Source organism: Polypterus senegalus, chromosome 5, assembly GCF_016835505.1.
Source record: "Polypterus senegalus isolate Bchr_013 chromosome 5, ASM1683550v1, whole genome shotgun sequence".
NCBI classification, from domain to species: Eukaryota; Metazoa; Chordata; class Cladistia; order Polypteriformes; family Polypteridae; genus Polypterus; species Polypterus senegalus.
This window is the reverse complement of record NC_053158.1, coordinates 104428175-104447445: the sequence shown is the minus strand read 5'-3', so window position 1 is coordinate 104447445 and position 19271 is coordinate 104428175. Positions and strand designations below refer to the sequence as shown.

General features: G+C 38.1%; 1 pseudogene; it reads right to left on the bottom strand.

Moving 5' to 3' along the window:
* Window positions 1-14623: 14623 nt before the first annotated feature.
* Window positions 14624-18594, bottom strand: LOC120529887 (annotated as a pseudogene).
* Window positions 18595-19271: the final 677 nt, after the last annotated feature.

The following is a 19271-nucleotide window of genomic DNA, read 5'->3' as shown; positions in this document are numbered from 1 at the left end:
AGTCCTCAAGAGGTGGGTGGACAAACAAAAATTCACAAATTATGACAAACTACAAGCATTGATTATGCAAGAATGGGCTGCCAACACCCAGGATTTTGCCCAGAAGTTGACTGACAGCATGCCAGGGCAAAATGCCGAGGTCTTGAAAAAGAAGGGTCAACACTGCAAATATTGACTCTTTACATATACTTCATGTAATTGTCAATAAAAGCCTTTGAAACTTATGGAATGCTTCAATAAACCATAGAGATGTGTGACAAAAAGATCTAAAAACTCTTAAGCAGCAGATTTTGTGAAAACCAATTATTGTGTCATTCTCAAAGCATTTGGCCACAACTGTACACTGCACATTTAAATTGCATTAAATGTTACATGGATTTTACATCAGATATATTCAGACAGTTTACTCACCTTGAAAGGAGTTTCAAGTACCAGGAAAACATTGGGCTAGCACATGGCAGGGTGCTGGTCCAGCATTTTAAAAGAATAATGCACAATGATAACTGAATATTCTTTCCAACTGTGAATTCAGTTTAACAGCCTCCAGTACTGCTAACCTTCCAGCGTATGCAGCAAACATACAGCATGACCCATCTCCTGGTGGATTCTATCTAGTTACCAAGTTGATTTACTGAATAACAGGAGAGGTTTTTATGTGATTTGGGGTTTCAAAACTGTCCCCATGAATTTGATGTTCTAGGCGACTCTCCAGAATAACCTTATGGGTATGTTGGCCATGGGTTTTTGATGAGTTTTCTTTGACCAACTCTCTAAAGCCAGCAACCTCTAGCAAAACCGGGTGATTATTACTGATATTGTTCAAACTCATTTGCTGTGCAATCAAAAACCCTAATGCTCATCAACTCAAATCCTGTCCTTGGCATATCTCAAGATCCCTCATATTTCCCTCTACTAACAGATGCTTTTTATTAAAAATAAAAATGGCAAATAATTAGTATTACATGTCTAATAATTAGTGTTTCTTTGACCTACAACTGGAGTAGCTCATTGGTTACTGTATTGGATCTAGACAGTTTCCAATGTTCTATTTAAGCACATTTTATAATTGAACAGTTAAATTATAGCTTACTGAATAATGTAGATCCAACATGTGTGGGCTTGATAAAACATACATTTTCACTTGTATAATGAATTTTAATACACAGAGTTGCACTCTTATCTTTCATATTACTGTTGTTTCTCCTCAAATTCTTGTTTTAAGTTTCCATCTGTTCATAATTCTACTTACTCTGACTCACTTCTCACTTATTCAGTTGTTCAAATTTTTCATTTATCTGAAGTATAAACTTTCTGGGGAAGATGTGTCCATCTGGAAAGTTGGTGACAAGACAGTACAATCAGAAAGCAGTCCCAAAGCAAACATACAGAAAGTGACAGCACCACATTAGCAGTGATGGAGAAACACTACATTCCTCTGGAGTTGTCATGCCATGCCTCAAAAATAAAATGTTTTTAGTAATCTGAGCAAAAGAGAAATTGTGGTGTCTTCCTAGGGGCAAGATGGCAACAATTCCTAAAGACAACAGAAGGGTGTCAGACCATCCAACACCATATGTGTCTGACTGTCTAACCCAAATAAAAAGGGCAAGAATTGGTAATAATGGCCAACAGTCCCCCAAGCCTTTAACTGGAAACACATATTCCCTGGATGTTTCTTCTCATTTAAATAATAAAGACAGCCTTGACAATGCACATGCCACCACACCCTTTAACAGTTTTTTCGGGCATCAGAAGATTTTAGTAAGAACTCCAGTCTGGCATTGCTGTAGCTAAACTGAGCTGCCTTAACCTCAGAAGTAGTAGTTATAAGTATTGTCACATGTTCAGAATAAGGTGAAATTTTTACTTGTATGTTTGACCATGTCACCATTCTTCACAACCATGATAATCAAAAATGTCTTAAAATGTAAAAGTTCATTTTATTTATTTTAAAATGCAATCTGATCTACTACTTAACTCTGTTTAGATACCAGTTCTTCTGTGTTGATCCAGTTCCTGAAAACTCCTATGAATGTCTTCAATACATTTACCATTGTTTTGATGACTTGACAAATCCATAGTGACCTTTGGGGTACAGGTTGAAGGTTCCTTTAGACTTGAAGTATGTTGAATTTGCGATGGAGGAGAAGGCGTTGGTGAAAGATCAATGGAGTGAGGAAAAGTGGTCAGGGTTTTGGGATATACTGTGAAAGGAAAAGTGAGAAATGTAAATATATATCAATGGAGAATTGAAAAAGTAGGCAAGTGGGCAAGCCACCCTACCAAAGAGAAAGAGCTACTGCAAGTGTGCTGTTAGGATCTTGATTTCTGCTCCATCATTTTCCTTTTCATTTTAATTTTATCATTGTTTACCCCTGCATTGTGCACATTAGATTTTACAGTGCACAGGTTTTAAGAGTTCTGTGTCTTTAACATTATTCCGAGTATGGGGAGGTGACAGAAAGACACTTTCCTTATTACATTATGCAGCCATGAAAGCAAGACAGGAACTAATGGGACACCTGTCTAAGCAGGATAAAAACAAACGCGGGGACTCATATTCACAATAAGGGCAAATTATAGTTTCTAAGCAGTCTAACAATCTATTCCTTACCTTTACGTGACAGTTTTATTTAGTTAGGTAAGTAAGTTTGTCTGGTACCTTCATATCAATCAACTACTGCATACGTCAGTTGTGGTGTATAAAGGGTGCTATTGAGCCCAACTCAGGCACTGTCTTTGACGCAAAAATAAGTAAAAACTTGATTCTTTATGAAAGAGTTTTACTGGGTCGGTAAGTAAGTATGTCTAAAGACTCCATATCAGTCAGATACTATATATGTTGTATGTGCTAGCTTAGTATTGCTTGGTGGGCATCATTCACATGGCATGTTGCATCTTGCCTCAATGTATGTATTCATGCACCGCAGTTTTTTTCTAAACTGTAGGTCACAATCCCAAATTGGGTTGCAGACATGTTTGTGATGAGTCGTCACATGATTGTGTAGTAAAATTAGCTAAGTTTGTCTATTCTTCTCAAGTGATATATCGCCTGTTATTTAGCTTACTAGTTATTGTACAGTATGTAAAACATGGAGAGATTTCGCTTCTGTGGCACAAAAATATAATATGCTTTCCCCACCTCCTATCTCACAACCTATTAAACAATCAAACTGGGAAGACTGACTGCAAAGACACATAGTTGTATAAGAAAGGGGGAAAGAAGAGGGAATATCTGAGACAAGCTTGTGAATTAATGGGACAGTGGCGCAGGATTCAAATGTCGTAATGAAAATAACAAGTGTGAAACAAGGATGGGATGATTTTCAGGGTGTTAGGAAGGGTCAGTGACTTGGGTGGGAATATGTGTACTGCTGTGGTAGTACTGGACGCTAGATATAGCTTCAGTGGCCATGAAGAATGGTCAGGGCCTCATCGTGTGTTCCCATTACCAGTATATTGAATACAAATATTTTATTCAGGTGCAAAGAAGATTTTGTATTAAGTTTAAGTTTAAAATGCCTTGCCAGGAAAGAATTTCTTTACATTATCTATTTTAATGTGGTTCCATTAAAGTCCATCTACTGGTAGTAGTGGAAGGACGTATTTCATAAAGCACTGTAAGAACACTAGAAAAAATCCAAAATATGAGACAAGCAGTGGAAATTAAGCACAAAAGTACCTTGAGCATGGGAAAGGTGCTATATAAATCAAATGTATTATTGTATTTTATTATTAATGTTATATTAGTACAGTTAAACATTTAAAACTGGACTTTTCACCTAATTATTCAGAAAGATTTATCCTATAACCCATATAAAATATAATTGTTGCATACATTTCAGGAATTTATTTTTAATTGAATTGTTAAATTGAAACTAAAGTATGTTTAACTATTTATAAACTACTTTAGAAAAATGTACTGTTAATGGTGCAGCTCAAGCGTTATTTAAAAAAAGGTAAATGAGCTGTATTGATTAATTCATTTTTGAACTACTTCATTCCTTAACTGGAGCCATGAGTGAAGTGACTAAGTTAAGTGACCTTTCATACTAACTTTCAAAAACCGTCACCCCAAAAACTTCTTTCCCTCAGTTTTACTAAATCTTACGCTAAGCATTTACACTGGCAGTGATATACTTTTGGAATCTGTTCCTGTTCGGAGTGATAATTAATGTTTTAAATTTGAGCCCGAGATGCTCTCAGTGTGGACTTTGCATGTTCTCCTTGTGTACTTGCAGGTTTCTTCTCCTCCCACTGTCCAAAGACATGCAGATTAGGTGGATTGGCATTGTTAAAATGGCCCTGGTGGTTTTGTGTGTCTGTGTGGTGCGGTGTGTTTACCCTGCAGTGGACTGGCACTCGGTCCAGAGATTGTTTCTGCCTTATACCCAATGATTGCTGGGATAGGCTGCAACTGCCTCATGGCCCTAGTCTGGATAAGCTAATTTGAAAAATGGATAGATGGGGTATTGTTTTACCAATATACGTTTCTCACTATTCTCTTTTAGTAATATTCATGTGAGATGTATGCTTGAAAGGAAACAAAAACACTTTTTTATTATAATATGGTCATTGTTATTTTTCCTTTTATGACACCACTGTCATTATGATAATAATCCTCTTCTTAGGTCACAGTACAGTGCAGGCTCTCTAATTTGGGTGCTCTGATTAAAAAGTTTAAGAACCCCTGATGTAGACCAAGTGATTGCATTAAACATGTGCAGTGAACTTTAATTTGGAAAATTTAATTTGCATGAAATCAGAATGGCTGATGCCTGCAATGAGCATAGCTCACAACAGTCATTCATAGAGTAGTCAGTAGTATGTACATCACAACATTAGATTCTGCAAGAAACAGTATTATTTTTTCCAAAATAAAAATTTCACTACTTTAGGTCTACATCCACCTACCCTGGGTAATTTTTTGGAATTAACTGACACCTTTGCAATATATGACTCTTGAATCAGCATGTTGTATGTATGTGGAGTGGTTTGACTATAGTGAAATGTATTAAATAAGTGGACTAACACACAAACACAGTCAAGTATTGTAAGAAACTTTAGTACTATTATTATTATTATTATTATTATTATTATTATTATTATTTGTGTCCCTGTAGTTGAAAAACTTAATTACTGTACTTGAGTATGATAATACCTTAAAATAATTCCGCTTTTCTTGAGTATAAAACTTTCTACTTTGATTTTTATTTCACTGCTTTTTCAACTGGAAATGGCTACTTTTGTAACAATATGTTTTGCTAGACACATTTTTTACTGCAATATTAAACCAGAAAACAACAGGCTACATATATATGCACAATGTTTTACTAAGTCAGTTATTTTAAATACAGACATCCCCCATTTCAGGAACAACCACTTTAGGAAATTTTATGCACATAAAGAATCTGAGACAATTTTTAAATGTGCACCACCACCACCATTAACCCCCAATTACCAACTCAGTCATTCTAGAGTACACCTTGCTGCAGCCTGCAGAATACGGCCGGGCTAGATGTTTGCAGGATGGCTGGATGTTGGAGACATGCAGTCCCAGTCTCAGCTATGATATTACTGCATTCAGAAACTATCACTACCTAATCTGTGTCCCCTGCTCAAAGTGTGCCACGCATGTAAATGAAGTGGGACTAGTAGTTGGTGACGCACAACCCCGGTCTCAGTTATCTCCACAGCTGATGCTGCTGTGTTCAGACCCTGTCCTCATGGCAGTGTGCCAAAATGTGCTATTTTCACAGGTTGCAATGTGGAGTACCTTTACATTAATATACTGTGTTTACTCACCTTGTCACATGTGTTGTTCATATGTCTTCTTATATTATTTTGGGAATTATAACTCTAAAACAGATCATGAACTAGTTGCACAAGTCCAAGAAAATCAGAAAGCCGTTTCTTTGAATGTGAAATTAGAAGTGTGCAAAACATATGCATTTTTTGCTAAAATATTATTAAAGTTACTTCTGGAGCATTCAATGTACAACATAAAATGGAACAGCATTACCAGAATACTCTGCCTTTGAACTAAAGATTTTTATGTTTTGCACTGATTTTTCCAGAAGTAACTTTTAATAATATTTTAGCAAAAAATGCATGTGTTTTGCATATTTTGAATATATGACTAGATAACTGATCTGGGTTATGCAACAGGAGAAACTTGAGATTTTTTTTTTCTTCAGTGAACGCTTTTCAAATAATGTGCTGTTGTACAAGGGCTGGTCAAAATTGGGTTCTATCTACTTTCTATATATAAAATCCTAAGCCTAAAAGTGCAACGATTTTATGTGACTTTTTATGTCACGTTTTTTGTCACGCTTTAAATCGGGCTTATTTTAAAACCTACATATATATGTTTGGTATCATTCTTTTCAGAATTTGTCATACTTTAATGTGATGTTGTTAGATTTTCAGATTCTTTTTCCATTTTCAAATTATAAACTAAGACATTTCAAAAACTCACATCCCGCGAGACGAGACTTGGTGCTAAGAGATTTAAACAAGCCTGGGGCAGGAAATAAAAGACAAAGAATAGGACAGCTTCTGTATAGGCTTTTAAAATACAGATCATGTGGCATGGCAGCAGCTGATCAAGCAAAGAGGAGGTAAAAAAACTGTATTTGTTTCCCATTGTATCACCGTTTAAGAGGGGGTTTCAGAGGAGCAACCTCATCTCCTTGGGGTGCGTTCAGTTCCCCTCTTCACAACACGTGCGGCAGAGACACGAAGTGGCTGGCGTGTAGCACAGGCAAGGGGAGCCCCCTAGAGATATAATATAAACATTTTTCTCTTGTTTTGCATGAAAAAATGAGATTTTCCGTGTTTGTGCCCCAGAGATGTCAACTCAGGGAGGAAGGCTGCTGGGCTGCTGGGCTGCTGATAAATTAATCAACAGAGACAACTATGAATTAGTGATGCAACCACTATGCCTTCCTGACTATGTAAGATTTACTCATTAATGTTTCTAAAATATTAAACAGCTATCCTACAAAAGTACATGTTAACTAGAGTTTAATACATACTGTAGGTTTATAGAGTCATTATTGTTACGTGTATAGAGTGCAGTGAAATTCTTACTTGTATGTGTTAATAAACATGCTGTGATGAGAAGAATAAAGTTTACTCAAACAGGGATATTAAAAAAATCTTAATGAGCTGATGCAGGCGAACCTTTATAGCTGCTTCTAAAATATTTGCTAAAATTCTTGGAAAGGAAAAATAAACTACACAAAATGGATAAATGGTTCAGTCATTTCTTAATTGGCAAAACAGCCCCAGTGATCTTTGGAATGCTTAAAGTTCCTCCACAAAAGGACTAAGAACTAATGAATATTAAGATGCATTTTGTCTTCTCTTCAGTTACATAATTATGATTATTCAGTGCAGTCTGCCATGGCAAGTAAAGCATTTTTCTTCGGTGACTGAAATTATTTTGGCTGTAATTCAGAGTAGAAAGAATAATACAAAGTTGCTCTATGATTTTGGAGGTAAGAAGACTGTCATTGCATAATTAATCATTTGTTTACCCTTGTAAAATAGTAATTTTATTATTTCTTGTTGTTCTGATAGAGTTGCAGTTGTGCATTGATTTAGTGCTGCTTTTGCAGAAATCCAGAATCCTGTATTTAAATTACAATCCACCTGTCTGTGGAATACTGTACATTTGTTCAGGTTTTCCATGTCCATGTCAGGTTATATGGCAACTGTAAATGAGCTGCTTATGGGTAGAGGACCACCACTCCATTTGACCTTGAATAGGATTGAATAAATGTAATAATGGATGGATAGTTACAGTGCATTCGGAAAGTATTCACAGTACAGTACATCACTTTTTCCACATTTTGTTATGTTACAGCCTTATTCCAAAATGGATTAAATTAATTTTTTTCCTCAGAATTCTGCACATAACACCCCATAATGACAATGTGAAAAAAGTTTACTTGAGGTTTTTGCAAATTTATTAAAAATAAAAAAAACTGAGAAATCACATGTACATAAGTATTCACAGCCTTTGCCATGAAGTTCAAAATTGAGCTCAGGTGCATCCTGTTTCCCCTGATCATCCTTGAGATGTTTCTGCAGCTTAATTGGAGTCCAATTTTAATAAATTTGCAAAAACCTCAAGCAAACTTTTTTCACGTTATCATTATGGGGTGTTGTGTGTAGAATTCTGCAGAAAAAATGAATTTAATCCATTTTGGAATAAGTCTGTAGCATAACAAAATGTGGAAAAAGTGATGCGCTGTGAATACTTTCCGAATGCACTGTATATTGGGGACAAATTTAAAATTTAATAACACAAGTACCTACTATTTAATAAAACACTAAGTTCTGTCTCTCCTGTGACTCGGAGAAGTCTGGTTTATCAGTTTGGCTTTGGTAACATGAAGAAAGTGGTAATGTGAGTGTGAGAAGCATGAAAAGGGGAAAAGGCACACACTGAGAGAGTTACCTTCAAAGATGAAAGTATAAAACTAGACACAGGGGGAGAAAAGATCCTCAAAAATAATGATAGAGTCTGAGAAGCAGGCTTTATGGGAACGCGTTTAAGGAAGGGAATACCGGTGAAGATAGATTCACACACATGATTAGAGAGGAAAGGAGCTGGTGGTACATATAAGACGAAGAGGCAGCAAATATTTTTAAACTTAAAAAAATGGGTAAACCAGCAGAGACAAAAGACAAATAATACCACCATATATGAGAATAAGACAACTAACAATACTTCCTTGTGTCTAATAACTGCTTAGTTATTGCAGTTAATAATTGACATGTGGTGATTTCCATTAGCTGCATCAACTCTGATTTAATTTATTGTAATTATACTTTAAAGTTCGATAAAATATTTGTTGTTAGTCTACTGGTGCAGAAACATATAGTGAGGGCCAAAAGCAAATACAAATCATTAAGTAAAAAAAGCAATGACAATAAAAATCAGTATTGCATATTTCAATAAATTTGTAACCATATCAAATGAGAGCTAACTGTATCAAACTGAATATTGTAAGTAAAAATCAAACAATAAATGGAAATATCCTATGGATGATCAATAACATCGAATCACTACTATAAATGGACTGGTAGTGTGGGTGCTTACATAATGGAGTCTTGGTCACAAGTCAAGTCGATGATTATATGTGAGGTTACAGTTAACAATCTAATGGCTCATTTGTGAAACTGATGGTATGGCACTTAATGCCCTGATATTGGTTGCTGAATGGAGGGGAAAGCAACACACATGTGAGTTCTGTCATGATGAACTTGGCTATCTTGATGTATCTTTTCCACATCCGTTAATATCCGTTATGAATTGGACCTTGACTCCATTGATGAAGTTGGTCATTTTAACTACCCACTGAAGTGCCTTGAAGTCTGCCATGGTGCATTTGCCATAGCAGATTATGATACCACTATTCGGTATGTTCTCAGCTGTGTGTCAGCAAAACTTAGCAAGGATATGACATCAGCTTTGCTTAGCCTTCTCAAAAAGGGAGAGCAATTCTGAAGCTACTTAACAGGGTAGGTGGTGTTGAGGGACCATATCACCAGTAATGTAGCTTCTCAAGAAGCTAAAGCTGGTCAGTCTTTCCACAGCAGGTCCATTAATGGCAACAAGTGTATGACCCCCTAAAACGAAGGTACTTTGTTTTGGCTTTGTTAAAGGACTGATTGATGTTAATACACAATTCAGTAAGAAGCTTAATTTCCAACTGTCATGGTACAAACTTTGCATCAGATTTTAAAGGCTTTCCTTTACAGTCTAAGATAACTTCGGTATTGTTTTGTAAGTTTTAGATGACAAAGAATTTAAAGGTCAGATCATGATTTTGTTTAAAGACATTTTTGTAGGTGTTATTTTTTAAATATGTCTTCCTATGGCACCATTATATTTTAATTATTGGTGTAGCCATTGCTTGCTGCCTGTAATGCTAAGCAGCATGACTGGGTGTGAGCAACTTGTGCCATCATAAGAGCAACAGAATAAATGTCCACATTATAAACTTCCTTGCTTTAAAGTTTGTGGACAAAACAAAACAAAATATATAAACAAATAAAAGAAACTTCAGCTTTATCATTAATAAAGGTATCTGGTTAAAAACTCTTTTCTGTTTATCCACTTTAATTACGACATGCATTTTGGCTTAGGCTACATGAAATATTCTGGCCATTGACTTTCTCTCTATGTTTCGATCTACCATATTATCTCATATTTTGGGCTTTATTCATTTGGTTTCTGCAGTCCCAGCTACAACCATGGCTTGTAATTAATATCACAGTCGATCTTTTATATTCATCTTACTTCAATCTTACCAGCTCAATATTGGTTTCTGAGAGATGATAATATGGAAACATCATTCTCACATACCTGGGGCCTCATGTATAACGCCGTGCGTAGAACTCGCACTATAACATGGCGTAAGCACAAAAGCCGAAATGTGCTTACGCACAGAAAAATCCAGATGCAGGAATCTGTGCGTACTCAACTTCCACGTTCTTCCGCTACATAAATCCCGATCAGCGTGAAAACTAACGCTCGTGCACACGCATTATGTAACGCCCCAAATCCTCCCAGAATTACGCCTATTTGAATATGCAAATCAATATAAATCGCCCTTAAGCGCAGCCTTCTGTGAAAAGACAATGGGAAAAGCACGGGGGGAAACATAAGAATTTCAGCGAATACCAACTGGAGGCAAAGGAAAAACATACTATTTGTTCAAATAAGCCGTGGTATAATCAACAAAAGGAAGTTGATCGAGTGGCATAGCGTGTTGGAGAAACATGAAAGCTCACATCCACAAAATCGCACAGTGCCGGAAATAAAAAAGAAGTCACATATAAAAGTCGCCGTGGAAAGCCGAGTTGTAAGCTCACTATCTGAGTGTCATATGAAAGCTTATTAGGGTACAGAGAAAAAAGCCACACGGTGGGGAAAAAACACAAAATGTCAACTTCAATCTCGACATTTCCACTTTAATCACGTAGTTTAGTTTGTCATTAAAGTAGAACATCATAAAATTTATCTTAAAATTGTTTAATTAACCAGTTTCTAAAATCACATCGTAATCAAAGTAGCACGTTAAATGCTTTGTTTTGTATTTAATTTTCTATGTGCTCTATGTGTGTGAATCACTAATTGCTTCTTAAACCGGCTCTCTTCCTCCAACTGGACACAGAGTCCATTACATTCGTGATATTACAGCTCTCTGAATAACTAAAATACTGAGATGTATACGTGATGTCATTTTCATGATGATAGGAGTTAAAGCACGTTATTAAACATTTCACTTCGATGAAATAATTTATTGCAGCAGTACTCAGGGGAGGCTCTAAGCTTGTGGTGGCACTGGGCAGAGGAAGAATCGGTGGCTCCTTCGCCCGCCAATGTCATGCACGGAGGATGGCCACGTATGTTACAGACACTAGCCGCCTTATGCTCATGACACAAGCATTTAACTTTTGCCGAAATTTGTCGCTGCGTTTTTAGCTGTGTTGTTATTTTCTCTTTCTGTTTTATATTCAATATATATTGGCGTAGCCGTCACTGCAGTCAGTGCTTTTCTTTCCCCAAGTAACCGATCGCCATACAATCAGCTCTGTAATAGAAGTTAAGCCATCTGTAAGCTTAGCGCCGATTCTTCAAAACGTTTAAAGAACATTGAAATATCTTCGTAGTACATGTTTAATTATTCTATCCTTAAATACACTCCCAGTGAAGAATATAGATTATTTAAATGAAGTTAAAGTTTTATCTGTATAATTTAACAAACATATTTTGCTGCATTTCACCTTAAAAATGATATCGTCATCATATGTAAATACGCGCTTTATAAAGTGGCTCAGGTTGTGCGATATTATAACTATAGTGCAAGTTTACAGTGGGGTGATTGTACTTATAAGTACAAACAGTTCTACAAGGAGCACTTGATTGGCTGCATTTAAAGTTCTTGGGATTAAACTGTTTTGAACCGCGAGGTCCGTACAGGAAAGGCTTTGAAACATTTTGCCGTGGCAGAGTCAGCGTGTGCTTAATGCCGTATACCGATAAATCTCTTTCCGATCAGCTGCTGCTGTGATTCACACTCAGATACAGTGATATAAATACTCCGAGTGGTGCAGTGAGAGAAATATGGAAAAAGATGATCCGCTGTGGCAACTCCTAACGGGAGGAGCTGGAAGAAGAAGAAGAAGAAGAAGAAGAAGAAGTGAGAGTAGCAACGCTAAAGCAGTTATGGCATTTGGAATACTATGGCTGTTCCCTGGACCATTATATTGTTACGAGTTAATTACAATCAGATGCATTACACTAATAAACAATATGCGGTTAGTTTCTGTGTATTTATAAAGCCGCGTCATGAAAATAATGAGTAATCACACAAGAACAGTAGCACTGTTTTGACGCTGGGTGCCGCCAGTTTGCAAAACCGAGCGGAGAACTTGCGTACGACAAGGCATGAGGTACCGTGGAAAAGTGTGTGGCTTTATGCCAAGTCTAGGTTTAATACATCGTGATTTGAACGTGGAAAAGTTCTTACGCAACATCTCTGTGCGTACGCACCGTTTATACATGAGACCCCTGCTCCTTTTGTCAAGGTGGGTTAGTGCTGCATAGATGGCTTTGAAAATGTTGTCCTCTGTGAATTTATTTTCATGGTAGGCAGGTGTCTGAATGTGACGTGGACCTTGAACAACTGCTCTGAAAACTCCATGAAGTTAGGGGTTATTGCCAGAAAATTGAAGTCATTCAGACACATGAATGTAGATACCTTTAACAGTAGAATAAGTATGGTTATCTTAAACAATGTAGCCTAAGTCAGGGGTCTGTTGACTGATGAACACTTCAGCTTTACAAGTGTTGCTCCTCATTAAGTTAATATCTGCTTGTTTCAATTACAGACAATCTAGAAATCTTGACAACTGGTGGAAACGCAGCTCTGCTGTTAGTCTGTTGCTTGTTTTAAAACAGATACAGTGCCCTCCATAATGTTTGGGACAAAGACACAGCAAGTGTTTAAGGGGCAACTCCATTTACACTGGCACTTTGACATTGACTTTAGCTTCTCAATTCCTGTTTTTGATCTCCAGTAGGTTCATACCTGATATAATGGCAGGCTTAAATTTTTGTGTGGCTTTGAGTTATGCTGCCCCTTTTTGAGCTCTGTTGTGCTAGAAATCAAAACATGTATAAACTTGAATAATCTCTTCACTTGCGGAGAAGAATATGTGTTGAAGAAATTTAGAGGGCATTTATGTAAAGTGTGTTTAATTAAAATCACTTATGGTGAAAATAATGTTCTCTGGATATGGAGAATCTTGTTTGGAAATTACCCCAGACAGACATTTAAGTGCATCCTTATTGTAAGGTTTGGTTTAACAGACCATTTAAAAATAATTATTGAGCAAATAAACTCTTCAGTTTTCATTCTTTTTCCAGGTCAGTATATTTATTACAGTTTGCAATATGGTCTAATATCTAAGGCCCTGGAATTAAAATCTCAAGGATTTCAATTCAGTCTCCTATTGTACCCAGTAATGGAAATGTGCTCCCTAAGATAAGATTAAATCCATGAGTATTTTATCTAAGATTTCTTTTTTAATAAATAAGTTTTACTTTAATTGTACAGTATAACATAGTGACATATTAGAAAATCTTCTGCCCTAAAATGCAATTTTGGGGATATTTTTATTGTTAGATTTCATAGAATAACAATCTCTCTTTAAGTCAATTAAGTATGGCACTAAAAGAAGGACACCTTTACCTTGCCTTTAATGAGGCTTTCACTTCCATATGTAAACAACAGAACAAATTCCACAGACCAGCGCAGATGTTTTTGCGATTTAGTGGGGTCGGCAGTGATTGTGTGTCCAGTGATTTTCCTGGCCTTAGGCAACAATGGGATGGCTTTGTCCATCCATCAGTGATTTTGTGTCTCCTCAAGGCAATGTTGGCTGTTTAGAAATGGCTTTGGTTATATGATTAACCAGTCAAGTTTTGGAAAAGTTTAAATTCAAGTAACATAACTAACATTTATGAGTAGGCAAAATACTATTGGATCCTCAGCAATTTTAAGTACAAGATGACAGATGCCATCAAACTTTCAAGTACGTTTGCCCTCTCTCAGCACAAATCAGCAAAGAAAGACTTCTATTTTCAGCAAAAAACCAAGATGTTCTATCTTTCGATGGCAGTTCTTGTTATTCTACCTTTAGGCTGCTATGAAGTTTAAAGCTTATAGTGCTAAAAACAATTGGATTTTAGTTTCATTTGGGTGGAAATCACCAAATGCTATTCTTTGTATTGTACGCTAGGTAGTATATGTCATGTATTAATAATACAGTTCACCTTCATTTGATAAGAACGGACGAGCAGACAGCGCGTGCCTTTTTCTTTCTTGTCTTTATTTGAACAACTAACAAATGTGCAAGGCATTACCAATCAAATCACCAGGTGTCAACCCACATTCAGACATCAATAGCTGAACTGAAATGTACACTTATACTGATATATAACAATTCCTCCCCTCTAAAAATTAGAAGTAATTAACTTATTCCCTTTTTTTTCTTTTTTTTTCTGAAGAAATCAAAACATTGAATTCTGTCTTTACATTTAATTTTCAATTAGTCTCTGTGGAGGCTTGCGTATGCGAATTGGGTAACGTCTCTCTTCACAGGGTAATTTTTCTTGAATTGTTACAGCAGTGTTAGCCTCTGCAGAAGGTGATGGAGATAATGCACATGGGCTCTGTACTTGTGCTGCTTGAGGAGATGGTAAGTGCTCTGGACAGTTTGTAGGAGCAACAGCAGGGGAGTCAACAGGCAGTGTGGGTATCTCTTCAGCTCTAACCAACCCTGATTTTCTCAACTGGTCGACATGACGTTGCCATATGACACCTTGAGTAGCCTCTACCTTGTATGACAAGGGACCAGTTTGCTCTTTCACTAGTGCAGGAACCCATTTCTGATCTCCTCTGTAGCTCCTGGCAAGAACTGATTGTCCAATGGCAAAGCTACGTGTAACCTTGTCCGTTGCTTTATGACCTTGTTTGATTTGTCTGTCTTGCACAGTCTGCTTAATATTTGGTTGCAGCAGGTCTAATCTAGAGTGAAGAGGACGCCCAAAGAACAACATAGCTGGAGTCTGGTTAGTTGTAGCATGGATGGAATTCCGATATGCAAATAAGAAGTTGGCCAATTTTTGCTGAAGGGTCAGCTTCTCATTTGTCATTGCTCGAAGGGCTCGTTTCAAACTTTGCACAAACCTCTCTGCCTGGCCATTTGTGGCTGGATGCCATGGGGCAGATGTAATGTGCCGTATGCCATTTTTGTGGAGGAATACCTGAAAATCTGTTGCTGTGAACTGGGGTCCGTTGTCACTCACTAGTTGTTGTGGAACTCCAGTTCTAGCAAATAAATTCCTTAGTACTTCAATAGTGTGAGAAGTAGTGGTGGAGCTCATAATGAAAACCTCTGGCCATTTAGAGCATGCGTCGACTACCACCAGGAAAGTTGTCCCCATGAATGGTCCTGCAAAGTCGATATGAAGCCGCTGCCATGGTAATGTAGGCCATTCCCATGGGTGAAGTGGTGCATGTTCTGGATCATTCTGAACCATCTGGCAGCCACTACATTGCTGCGCTATTTTCTCGATGTCTTCATCAATGCCTGGCCACCACACAAAACTTCTGGCAAGTGCCTTCATTTTCACCACACCTAGATGTCCCTTGTGAAGCTCTTTTAATACTCTGTGTCTTAGTTTAGTGGGTACAATAGTTCTTAACCCCCACATCACACATCCAGCATTTAAGGCAATTTCATCACGTCTCGAGTAATATGCAGCCAGCAGGGATTTGTGCTGGGCTGTCCAGCCATTCAGTGTGGCAGCATACACCTGAGACAGGACCTTGTCATGTTTTGTTTCTGTTTTCACCATGTCTGCCGTGACGGGCAGACTTTCAATCTGGCTGATGGAGATCATATCTATTGTTTCCTCATCTCCAAACTCATCTTTTTCAGCCTCCAGTGGCAGTCGCGACAACCCATCTGCATTTGCATGGCAGGCTGTACGTTTGTACTCAATCTTGTACCTGTGTCCACCTAAAAACAATGCCCAGCGCTGCATTCGGGCAGCAGCTGTGGCAGGAACTCCTTTCTGCGGGCTGAAAATTGAGGTTAGCGGTTGGTGGTCTGTGACAAGGATGAATTCCCTACCAAAAGATACTGGTTGAACCTTTTACACCCCACACTAGACTCAATGCCTCCCTATCAATTTGGGCATAATTCTTCTCAGCTGCAGACAATGAGCGTGATGCAAAAGCTATAGGCCTCTCACTGCCATCTTTCATAACATGAGACATCACTGCTCCAATGCCGTATGGAGAAGCATCACAAGCCAGCTTGATTGGAAGGGACAAATTAAAGTGGGTTAGGACTGTGTCAGATGTCACCAGTCTCTTTGCATCTTGGAATGAATTTTCACATTCTTTGGACCATTTCCACTGTTTTCCAGCTTGTAATAGCTCATTGAGTGGATATAGCACAGTTGCCAGGTTTGGAAGAAACTTATTATAATAATTCACAAACCCCAGGAAGGATCTAAGCTGTGAAACATTTTGTGGTTGTGGTGCCATCAATACAGCCTGAATCTTGTCCTGACATTTGTGCAAACCTTGGGCATCTATGGTGTGCCCGCAATACCTGACACTGGGCTTCAGGAACTCACATTTTCCTCGCCTGGCTCTTAGTCCATACTCTTCTAACCTTTTCAGAACCTTTTTGAGGTTTTCTAAATGCTCTTCATCTGTCGCTACATTGACAATAATGTCGTCTAAATAGCACTGGACGCCTGGCACTGACTGAAGGATCTGATCCATTGCTCTTTGCCAAATAGCTGGGGCAGAGGCTACCCCAAACACCAGCCTGTTGTAATGATAAAGACCCTTTATTGTATTAATGGTCAGGAACACTTTAGAGTCTTCCTCTACTTCCATCTGGAGGTATGCATCTGCTAAATCTAACTTTGAAAACGCTGACCACCCGACAAACTGGCAAAAATGTCCTCAATTCTCGGCAGAGGATACTGTTCAGCTTGCAGCACAGGATTAATGGAGACCTTAAAGTCCCGCAGAGCCTGACTGTACCATTTCTCTTTATTATTGGGACAACTGGGGTTGCCCAAGGACTCCAGTCTACTTTAGAAAGTATGCCGTTTGACTCCAACCTATCCAATTCCTTTTCAACCAGGGGTCGGATGGCATAGGGTACTGGACGTGCCTTGTGGAACCGTGGGGTCGCACCACTCTTAAGTACAATTTTAGCTCTAATGTGCTGAAGAGTCCCAATGCCACTCTTAAATACCGGGGCAGCTTTTCTTAATATCAGCTCTAGGTTCTTTTCTGTAGTCTGTTGCACAACAGGCAAAACACGGAGGCTTTTAATCTCTCTCCAGTCAACTCCCAACTTTCTTAACCACTCACGGCCCCATAATGGTGCACCTCCATTTTGTATTATGTGTAAATCAAGTACCTTTTTTCTTCCATTATACTCTACTGTCACATGCAGCACTCCAATAGGCATAACCTTTTCACCTGTGTATGTTCTGAGAAGAACAGAAGAGGGGTTCAGCTTCTCCTTCTTGAAATACACCTTGTAATCTTTCAGTGACATAACTGAAACAGCTGAGCCAGTGTCCAATTCCATTTTTACCACCTGGCCATCTATCTTGGGGGTGAGCCAGATTGCCTGCTTGTCTTTTCCACTAAGGCTAAATAATTCCAGACTTGCTAATGCATCTTCACTATCAATGTCAGAGACTTCTGCAACATTATGCACATTTTTCTTGTCGCTGTGATGCATTTTGTGTTCCGCACTAAACTTTGCCTTTCCACTACGACAAACTCTTTGAATATGGCCAGTTTTCTGGCACTGTCTGCACTCTTCATTTTTAAATCGGCACTGTGAGGGAAGATGGGAGTCGCGTCCACAGCGATAGCAGGGCTGTTTATGTACTTTGTTTATCTTGGCTGCCGCCATTTTATTTACGCTGCTCGTATTCACTCCTCTTTGTAGTTCAAGTGCATCTTTAGCTGCAGTTTCCATTGAAATAGCAATTTCTACTGCTCGTTTAAATGTCAAATCTGCCTCAGTTAACAGCCTCTTCTGGATTCCCTCTTGAAGGATTCCACAAACCAAACGATCACGCAATGCATCATTTAGCCCGTTACCAAACTGACAATATTCTGATAACTTTTTCAGTTCTGCCACATAAGCCGCAATTGTCTCTCCCTCGTTCTGATTACGCTTATGGAATCTGAAACGTTCCGTGATCAGTAATGGCTTTGGTGACAAATGATCCCGCATTACACGGACTAAGTCGTTAAAACTTTTCTCAGCAGGTTTGTCTGGGGCAGTTAAACTACGGAGGAGGCCATAAGCTTTCCCTCCCATGGCACTCAGTAGCACAGGAACGTGTTTTTCAGCTGGAATATCATTTGCAGCGAAATACTGTTGCAGCCTTTCAACATACATATTCCAATCTTCCGTGGAACTATCAAAAATATCTATCTTTCCGTTGTACGACATGTTTGCAATTTATCGTACTCACGTTGCACTATCGCATCGGGTCCTTGCTTTTCCGCTTACTCGGTGCGGTTCTCGCTGCTGTTATTCAATGTCACAGTGCTCAAAATTAACTGCTTGATCTCGTCGCCACTGTCATGTATTAATGATACAGTTCACCTTCATTTGATAAGAACGGATGAGCAGACAGCGCGTGCCTTTTTCTTTCTTGTCTTTATTTGAACAACTAACAAATGTGCAAGGCATTACCAATCAAATCACCAGGTGTCAACCCACATTCAGACATCAATAGCTGAACTGAAATGTACACTTATACTGATATATAACAGTATATAATTTATTTATATCTTTTGTGATGAGATACACTTCTATCTGTCATCCTAGGTTGTTAAAAGAGTGCCAAGCCATGTTCTTCAACAAGAGGAGTGAATTATTTAAATACCAAAAATAGAAAAGAAACAATCAAGAAAGAACACAAACAAATAAACAGAAATAAATCTCTATTGTTTCTCCTGAATTCACTGTACAGAATCAAATACCCTGTCTATTTTGCAGCATGGCTTTCTAATTTTCCCATTTGGCAAGCTACCACAAAAGCTCCAAACCAACTCTGCCTGTTACCTTCCTTTTTTGTCTTCTTCCCAGCTTATGTAGGGTGTCAGCTTTATACCACTATCAAA